This window comes from Pistacia vera, unplaced genomic scaffold (assembly GCF_008641045.1).
Source record: "Pistacia vera cultivar Batoury unplaced genomic scaffold, PisVer_v2 Contig81, whole genome shotgun sequence".
NCBI classification, from domain to species: domain Eukaryota; kingdom Viridiplantae; phylum Streptophyta; class Magnoliopsida; order Sapindales; family Anacardiaceae; genus Pistacia; species Pistacia vera.
The window spans coordinates 479,921-490,547 of record NW_022196679.1 but is presented as its reverse complement, the minus strand read 5'-3'; positions in this window follow the sequence as shown (position 1 = coordinate 490,547).

Below are 10,627 nucleotides of genomic sequence, written 5' to 3'. Positions count from 1 at the left end.
TCAAGGTGTCCTCTTCTTGGGCTTCCTGGTCGTGGGCTAAGACCAACCTTATAAGATCAATAGTTCCTTCCATCAAGGCCTGTTGTGATAGATGGGCTAATTCGAACCCTTCTAGAATTGTTTTCAATTGGGCCTGGTTGTGTTTGAAAAGAGTATCCTAGATCATCGCATACCTGTCTGGTAGAACCACCACTATCCCATCATGGATATGGATAGTAGCATTTGCTTTAACAAGCTTCTCCAGTTTGGACTTTACCAGTAACATTTTCGCAATGTGTAACCTGGTCCTATCCTCCTCTTCTTTCTTCTGAATTTCTTCTAGTGCGTAAGAACCCATTTTTACCTCACTATCTAACATAATTCGGTACCATGGTTCTCTTACAAGAAATTCGCATATCTGTACAGGCTGAACATCGTAGCTCTCTTGCAATGAGGAAGTAATCATGCAAGTGAATGTGTCGAACTTCCGATTCAATATATAGAGCGTCTGCTTAACCGCGTCTGGCATATTCGGGTCCACCATTGCTTCCTGTATGTCAATTTACATTGTATCGATCCATCCTTTAGTCAAAAGATCTCTACAAAAACCTTTTCTAAAGATTTTCCATGGAATGAACAATTCCATAGCTCCATTAGGATAAGCTGATAATCCTTGAACTAAATCCGTCAAGTTAGTTTTTCCCAATTTCACTATTAATTCATTCAAATTCTCGAGTTTGAGTTTTATCATGTCAAAAAAATGACATTTCCTCATTACCTCGGGTTTTTGAATTCCTGCCTCATAGAGTTGAGAAGTTCCTCTAAACTCCTCGTTCTCGTAGAACAGTTTATCAGCTTCCAGCCATGCTAACCTCCTTGCTAGCTTCTCTAAACATCTCTGCAGTTGTACTTCCCCTTAGCCTATCACCATAGCGAGCCTAATTTGGGTTTCCAGATCCTTCCAGAGTGTTTGACTAGCTGAAGTTAACCTTACTCCTTTTGGAAAGATAAACCTCTCACAAATATCCGTGTCAATCAACTGTTTTTTTGTGGAGTATGTGGAGTCACCACGCTTACAGCGCCTGACGAAGATTCCTCAGAATTTTTTATCTTTGGCAGTGGACAATTAGCCTGTTCATGTCCTTCCTGTTTACAAGACCAGCAAACAATTGCTTTCTTTTGAGTTTTTTCCTTCTTAGGAGTAACCTCCTTTTCAGAAGTGTTGTCCTTCGTAGAAGCTTCACCCTTCAATCGTTGAAATTTTGAGTTTCTTCTTTCCGAAGTATCAGAGTCATAATCCCGACTCTTTCCTTCCCTAACCTGCTTTACCGCAGTAACCTGCCTAGAAGAAGAAGCCTCCTGCTTATCCGCAGTTTTCTCCTTTTTAGCAGTAACCGTTGAAGTCGAAGTTACCTTCAAAGGACAATTCCTCCTCAAATGTCCCCGTTGTTTACACTTGGAGCATGAGAAGGGACTTCCAGTTTCCTTCTTGTCTGCCATTATCCTGCAACTCTTTAGTGAAATGTCTAGACAAAAAGTCAGCAACAAAGTTAGATTTACCAAAAATGTATTCAAACTTGATTTTATAATCTATAAACCAAATTTGCCATCTGATTAATCTAGATTTGTCATCCTTTAAAGACAATTTCATAGAAGTTTTTAAATATTTGGAATCTGTCCTGAAAGTAAATTCTTGACTGATTACGAACAATCGAAATCGGTCAATACATTCTTTCACTGCTAAAACTTCCTTCTCATGGACAGGATAGTTTATTTTAGCAGGAGAGAATTTTCCCGACGCATATCGAACAATCCGTTCAATATTATCAATTCCTTTAGCCTTAAGCACTCCTCCCCAAAACAAATGAGATGCATCACTTTCTATAATGAGTTTATCCTCATCTTCCGGGAGTTTTAAAGGTTTTAATTGCTTTGTCAAGGCCTTGGTCCGCTTAACACAATTAGTGTCTTCAAGTGTCCAAATCCAGGGCACTCTGTCACTAACCTTAAGCGTTAAGCCATTGATTACATTAGCGAGATTAGGAACATGCTCGTGCATGTAATTGGCTAATCGCAGAAATTGCTGTAACATGTGCTTATCCTCTATCACATCGGGAAAATCCAGCAACTTCTTCGAGATATGTTCATGGAGTTGAATACCTCCTTCACCTATATCTCTACGCCTAAGAACTTCACCTTGTTCTTAAACCATTCTATCTTTCTTTCAGATAGAATCATTCTATTATAAAGGAACCCTTTGCTTACCAGTCTAAGATGATTTACATGCTCTTCTTTGGTTTTACTAAAAACCAGAACATCATCAACATAGACTATACAAAAGTTAGATAACTCTCCAAAGACTGAATCCATTTTCCTTTGGAATATTGATGGTGCTTGCTTAAGTCCAAAAGGCAATACCATCCATTCAAACAATCCTTTCGGACAGGTGAAAGTCATCAAATGAATGCTTGACTCCGCTATTCTGATTTGCCAAAATCCTGACTTCAGATCAAATTTTGAGAAGATTTTTCCAAATCTAGCTTTATTTAAACAAGCCGATTTGTTTGGTATCTTATAGGCATCGTCAATGGTTTTCTCATTCAACTACCTATAATCGATAACCATCCGCGCTTTACCTCTTTCCCGCTCAGCTCTATTCATAACCATGAATGCTGGCGAAAAGTGTGGACTTTTACTGGCGCGTATCAATTGCTTTTCCAGCAATTCCGGTGTTTGCTTACTGAATTCCTCCTCGGTATCAGGAGTATAAGGATAGGATTTGGTCACTATCTTATCATCCTTCCTTTTTAATTCAAGCGAAACATATATACAGTTCCTTTCCCATAACTTTAATGGTTGATCATCAAAGCATGGAGAAAGTTCCTCTTTAAAGGATTTTACAAGTTCTTCAATCCTTAAAGAGTCCTTTTGGCTTTTGTTTTCAACCTTCAAGATTTTTTCCTTATGTATGAATTTATTTGTGCTCTCAAGATATGCACTAGAGGGATTCACCTCTTGCGATATATCCTCGTGCGATCCGGTTTATATGATGACTAGGATACAATCTCTGAAAGAAAACATTACAAGCCTCATCCACTTCTTCTGCTTCAAAAGTTTTCAACCACTATTTTTCCTTTTCTGAAATTTGGAAAACAATGTGATCTACTTCTTGCCTCAGTTTCACCGATCTAAAACCGTTTCTAATTTTTGAAACTTCAGGCTTAGCAAGAATAGGGATTTTATGACCTCCAAGGATAATGTGGTCGTTATCCTGAGTAAATGGCCTAACTTCTGCTTGACCTCGCAGACAGCTATTTCCGAGAATGAAATCTACCTCTAAGTAATCCACTATCAGGACTTCCCTTAGAGTGAATCTTTTCTCGTTTAACTGTACAACCACGTTTTCAACCACATCCGTGATCATACTTTGACCTCTATCTGCAACCGTATTTAGGATTGGTCTTTCTAATGATTTCCAAAGCTCCTGTGGAAAACATTGCTTCCTTGCAATACATTTGGTTGCTCCCGTGTCTACAAGAATATCCAGAGTATATTCCTCATATTTTGGAAAACACAGTTTCGCACGTATGCATGTGTCAATAGTCCCCTAAACTATTGCATGACAATGCATTTCATGACTCATCATCATTTTCTTGCTTGGAGTCTCATCTTCATATACTGGAATTTGCACAGATTTATACCAAACAATTTTCCTACTACTGCTACTCCCAATATCACTAGTAGTGTCATCTGTTTCCAATATATTTTTCCTTGATATTATAGGCTGAACCTCTTTATTCCGCTCTAGAGACACCGAGTTTCTAGGCGTAGGAAGAGTAACCTCAACCTCATTATCAAGTTCCTGGATTTGAATTCCCCGATTTGGGTTTAATTCCACCACGCTGGGCTGCGTTGAATAGTCCAAAACCCATCGTTTCGGCCATGTAAGAGCCTTAGCATTGACTATCGTAGGTCGAAGTGGAAGTACAGAATCCTGTCCTGGGCCATGAACCTCAGTATCTACACTGGAGTTCATTCGTATAGGATTAACCGAATTTATCAACCGATAAATCAACCTATACTGAACTGCTATTCTGTCACGTTTCGTATGATAATTATTCTATATTATTATTACAAAACCTGTTATCATAACATTAATGGTGAGTAACAGAAAGAGGGCAACTTTGAATAGAGTATATTTTAGCAATCTATGGAGAGGAACAGCAACTATTGCAACAATTATACTCTTGCTTATATTATACAAACCATATGTTCTATCTTGCAAGTTGTGAGACTTTAATTCATATATACTTTAAATTCCACGATGACAATCCAGATGACTGAAGAGTAGCAAACTTTTGTAGTTCTATAATTTAATGATAAATCCTGAAAACATATTGTATAAACTTTAAGACATGGATCACAACATAAGGCTATCCTGCTTAGCAATTCAATACACAACAATTTTTATGTTAGTTCTCACCGTTTCCACTAAGAAAAATCAGATTTTGCGGATCTTTAACATCTCCATCAATCTGCATTTGTCTTCCAAAATTTTTATAGAAGATGTGACTAAGCCTTGGATTTCTTCCCTTTAGCTTCAGCAACTGGTTTTGTTTTGAAAGGCAGGAAAGTCTTGCCACCCATGAATTGAAAGACTGTTGGTACTTCAACACCTTCTTCATTTTGGTAGTTCTTAAGGATACTGCAAATGGTCCTTTCGGTTACTGTGAATGTAGAGTTCAATAAGTGGACGTATTGCTTCGTCTGTTCATTACTCTGCAACATTTCAAAATTACAAAAGCAAAATTGTGAGGTTGGAAGAATTCTGGCCACAAAATTAATATTAAAAGATCAGTGAATGCTCTATTTAAGAGGTGTTTGTCTAAGCTTATAAGTTGATCAAACTAGTTTATACGCTCTAAAATTAAGCTAACTTTTTTATTTATAACTTTTTTGGGCTTATAAACTAAGTTTATAAGACAAAACAAAAAAAACAAAAAAAAAAAAAAAATGGGGCGAAGGTACCTTTTTTTTTTTTTTTTTTTTTTTTTTTAATTTGACGAAGTATATTACCACATTATTCTTATTTAATTTTAAAATTGCATCTTATTATTTATTATTTGATAAAATAATATAGTACATTTTTTAGTCATTTTAATAATAAAATGTACTTATAAGCCACATTTTACCAAACACGCCCACTACTTATCAATCACTTAAATACTTTAAACAAATACATAACTGTTTAAAATGGATAACAATCTGTGTGTAAAACCAGCAGAAGTTGCTAGCTTCTATATCATAAAAGAGTTTGTTTATTTTGAAAATGAATAGGGGCATCACACTACTCATATCATATGGCTTTCCCTGCACTAAAAAGGAACAAGCAAACAGAACATACCTTTTTCTGTCCATATCGAATCTCCAATCTTCTCCATTGATAATCTGTATAGTTTGAACATGACACCAACTCTCTATAGGTTTGCGATGTAGGAAACCATCCTTCTAAATCGTACTTCTTCGCAGCCGCAACATTCAAAGCACCAAAGACAATGGCCACAATTTGATAGGGGATGCCTAGCTGCATGTAAAGTAAAATCCAATTAGAGCCAAACCTTTCCTCATTAATTAGTTGATTATTGCTTATAACTTTGCTACTAAAAAGATCCATATAAGAAACAGACTTATTATAGCCAGTTTAAAGCTTTGATACTTCAACGCCATCTTCCTTTCGGTAGTTCTCAAGGATAAAGCAAATGGTCATCTCTTATTGTGAGGGAAGAGACCAATAACTGGACATATTGCTTCCTCTGTTTAGTGCTGTGAAACAGTGCAAAATTACAAAAGAAAAACTTGAGTTTGGGAGACCTTTTGCAAAAAAAATTGATATTTAAAGATTAATGAAGGCAGGTTCACTTGCTCTAACACCAACCAAGTTCTATATGCAAGCAATATAGTAGTAATTGTTCACTATCTAATCAGTGCAGCAAACAAAATGTATGACAATCTGTGAATCAAACCAGCCATAAGCTACCAACAATCAAACTAAACATTGCTGAGAACTTCCTTCCCTTATAAATATAGCTTTGCCAATCCAGTAAATAGGAACAAGCCCATGTTGAATCTCCAATCTTTTTGCTCAATAATCCGCACAGTTCAAACAGGACACTTGTTAGAGTCATGAAAGTGACTCTATTTTTGTGATAAAAATACCCCATGTGTGATGAAATTAAAGTATATTGAGACAATTAAAGAATTTATGAATTTATTCACGAAAATCGCTTCCTAATATTTTTCTTATGAATTTAACGTGTTTGGAATGATTTTGGAAAGGATATGAGTTGATATTAGGTTGTGGTTTATGGATTAGGGGTGATTTTGTCTCATTTATGTTGTTTAGGGGGTAAACTGTCATATTTATAAGGGTTGATTTTGTTACTTTTCAATCTATAAAAGAAAACGAAAGGTCGCGTTTTCTAGGGGCACTATTCATCCATTGTCCGACGACGCTTCATCTTCTTTTCCGACGGCCCTCGACGACAATCCATCTTCCCGGTGCACCGATCTTCACTAGCCGCCATCACCACCACAAATCACGCAAAGGTCCAGCGACGTTTTGCATTCTAGCGCCGTGACTCTTCGCATTCCAGTCGAGATTTCGTCATTTTTCGGCAACATTTCGGCTCCTTGGAGGTTGATCTTCCTTCCCCACGGCCGGATCTACCCATTCCAAGCTTCAGCCTCCGCAAAAACCGTCGGAATCCACCAAATAGCCGCCGCACCTCTTCATTTCCAGCTGAGATCTTGCTCATTTTTGACGATCTTTCACCTCCCCAAGACCTGATTTGAACTCCCCATCACCAGAGCTTTCCATCGGTATCTTCGAATCCCATTTCCGCCACCATTTTCTGGAAGACCAGCCAGAAAATTAACGTTTTCTGGTGAGTGCAACTGTTCGTATTCCGGACTGTCCGTTGGTCGTTTTCGCCCCTTGTTCACATCATATCGCTGTCGGTTACCTCCTCTTCGCCATGATCAACTTCGTTTCCACCGTTTCAGCCTTCGTCATCACCACCATGAGCGGCTAAGTTTCCGATTGTCTGTTACGGTGTAGGCGAGATCGAGATTGGCTCCACGGCTCTGTTCATAAGCTCTGGACTAGTTGGATGAGGCTGATTGTAGGACATTTGGTAGTATTGTGTTTCGAATTATATTTGTTTTCGTTTCATGTTTGATTTCAATACTTTAATATGATTTGAGCATAATTTGTGATGAATATTGTTGTCCATTGTGATTTAATGTTTTCATAGAACTTGCTGAATGATAAATGTTGGTTTGAAATAATTGAATGATGAATATTGCTTTTCATTACTTCGCATCAATTGTAATTGAGTTGTGTTCGGATTTAATTTCATTTCTACTGTTGTTGCGTTTATTGTGAAGTTGGTTGATTGGAAGATACGTGTTGACAAATTGTATTTGTTAATCGTGTACCAACTAGTGGTATTGTTGTGTAGCGTTTATCGGCATTCAATGATAGTTTTTAACCATGATAGATTATACCTAGAGTGCCGAGAAGCTATTTCATTGATTTACCTTGCCTTGTAGGTTTAGGGGATCATAGAGGGTGGAGAAGAATTGTGTGAGTCAGCCTCATGTCGAACCAAAATCATAACGGCAACATTTTTATTATAAAGTCTTCATTTGTTTTAATTTCACGCTTTTATTATTTGCATTTAGTTTGTTTTGTTTAATTAATCAAATTACCAATTTCATTTCTGCTACTCAATATACATTAGGTTATTAGTCTTGCTCTCTGTGGATTCGACTCTGCTTACCGCTAACTATGGTATTTAGGTTTAATTTTGTGACCGTGACAACCGGTTCGACAAAATTTTGGCGTCGTTGTCGGGCAGCAACGTGCTTTTGACTTTGTGTGTTTGGGTAGTCATTAGTTTTTATTCTAGGTTTATTTTAGTTGTTGTTTTTGTTTGTGTTATTTTCTTTGTAGTGATTATTTGTTTGGGTGAATTGTTTAATTTTTGAGTTCCGTTTAGTTTGTCTCTTTGCATTGTTGGTCAATTATTTTCTTTTTAGGTTGTTTGTGTAATTTCATTTTTACTTCGTTTTATTTTATTTTCATTGGAATAGTTTTATTTGTGTTTGTTTTTGTTTTGTAGGAAAATTGCAATTGGGAAAACGCTTCAACGTGTCATGAGCAGTAAAGATCTTGCACGACCCGATTGTGAAATTCTCTTAACCTTTGATTTTTTATTCCTAAGATTTAATTTTTGTTCTTAGTACTAAATTCTTTTAGGTTGCATTGATAACTTTAGTTTTGATTAAGCATATTTGTTGTGTGAAATTTTGTTGGGTATAGTTTTGTTAGATTTTAGATTTGTTTTAGTTTTGTTTCGTGTGCTTACTAAAATTTGTTTCTTAGGATTTGCATTTAGTTTGTTTTGTTTAATTAATTAAATTACTAATTTCATTTCCGCTACTCAATATACATTAGGTTATTAGTCTTGTTCTCTGTGGATTTGACCCTGCTTACTGTTAACTACAGTATTTAGGTTTAATTTTGTGACCGTGACAACCGGTTCGACAAAGACACCTATGCTATCTATAGGTTTGTGATGATGTAGGAAAGCACAGATCAAAATCAGATTATCCTTCTTTGCAGCCACATCATTCGAAGCACCAGAAACAACGCAATCAGGAAGGGAAGATGATTTGAGATATGCAAGGCTGCTGTAGAATCACTCTCCAACTAGAGATACTTCCAAACCTTCAGGGAACAAACTAAATATGTTTTAAAAAAACTCACCTTACAATATAGCTTTACGGTTCTTATCACAAAGACATTTGAATTGAATTTATACTTCAAGTTTGCTATATGCTTTTCGCTTTAACACGTTCTACTAAGCCCATTATCTAATACTTCAAGTTCAAGTTTGCAATTTATTTTCTCTCAAATTAAACCAGCACCATTGCTAGATCAATCATATCGGGAGAAAACTATTCTCTGGATTACTAATTAAACTGAACAGCGGTCTGTTATGAAGATATTGCAACATTGATCTCATTTCTGTAACAGTGCCAGAAAATTACAGAACAAAATTTATAAATTTGAAAGAACTTCAGCCATAAGAATGAGAACAAAAGAAATAGGGAGTGCTAGCAAGTTCTGTGGTTCAATTGAATCAATTCCATGATCAAATCTAAACTAACTAGACATTATTTAAGAGACATAGATAAGAAATTTTTTAACTTAGTGGGCAAAACTATATTAGATTCAAAACAATTATCTAGTAAAAGTATGCTTATCTTTAAAATGTCAATAAATTGAACATATTTTGTACAGTAAATTATTCCACTTTATTTTATCGTTCGTCGCCTATTTGTAATTAAACATATTTAGTTCTGTAAACTAAATGTCACTTGATATTCCCCCTGGTTAGGCTTTATAAAATCAAAAGGGCAACCAAAGGCTAGCACTTAAGTATTACGAGTGATGTCATATTACAAGAGGATCACGATCGGTATATAAGATTTATTCTTTGTGACAAGTTAAATCTGTCACTTTTTCGTTTGTACAAGTCATAAAGAATTGCAGTAATACTTCACGTAATTTACTTCATTTGCATTTATAGTAAGTGTATATAGTTTTTGTATTACTAAACGGTAAAACCCAATTAATTTATTTACACCGACTTTATCTAGACTTTCCTTTATTGTTCGATTAGCATATTGAAATGGGAAATATGTGCATAATACGAGCAGGGAAGCTTATATGTGACCACTTAGTGAATATAAGCCTGGTGGTTGACTTAACTATAGTCCTTGTTTAATCGTTAAATTGAAAAGAGGAACCACATGATTAATTATATAATCCAATATCAAGATAAACTTGTATATATATAACACATAGTAAGACAAATTTTTCAAGTAACACATCCCTGGGAGCTGTGAAATTATAGTTGGAGAGAAGGACGAAGGATCTCGGGTTACTACTGCTCTCAACAACACTATTAATTATTTCTTAATTTCAGGCCAAAATATTTTCGGCTCAAATTGATGCACTTATTTATGTTCGTAATTTGTTTTATGACATGTACGATAACCAGACAAGATGTTAGTGAAACATTTTACTCATTTGATGAGAACTGGTCTATTGAAAAATTACCCAAAAGTGACTTAAATTTAGGCTTACCTTGTGTAGTGATTACATGAGTCAAGAATAAAAGTTTAAGCGTATTCAAAGAGAATGCCGTTTACTTGACATAAAATTTGAAAAGCGAAAGCATTGAATCCCTGGTTTGAGTTGCAAATACCACACAGTGCTATCAAATTGATATTCTGATTTGTTACTATTAATTTTGTTCTTCAACTATGATACAACTGTGAAGTAAATATACATTCAAGCACCATTAAGCCTGAGAAGCTAGAAACCAGCAGAGCTTAAAAGAAAAAGAAAAATATATAATCTCTTGACTAATAGCAGGGTAATTGCTGCCAATTATTCAAAACAGAGGTTTGATATAGTTTGGCTAAATTACAGGGGATTTGACCAAAAGTTTACCCGCACTACTTGATGTAAGATTCCTAGCAATCGAAAGAGTAAATTCTATAAAATAAAAAATAA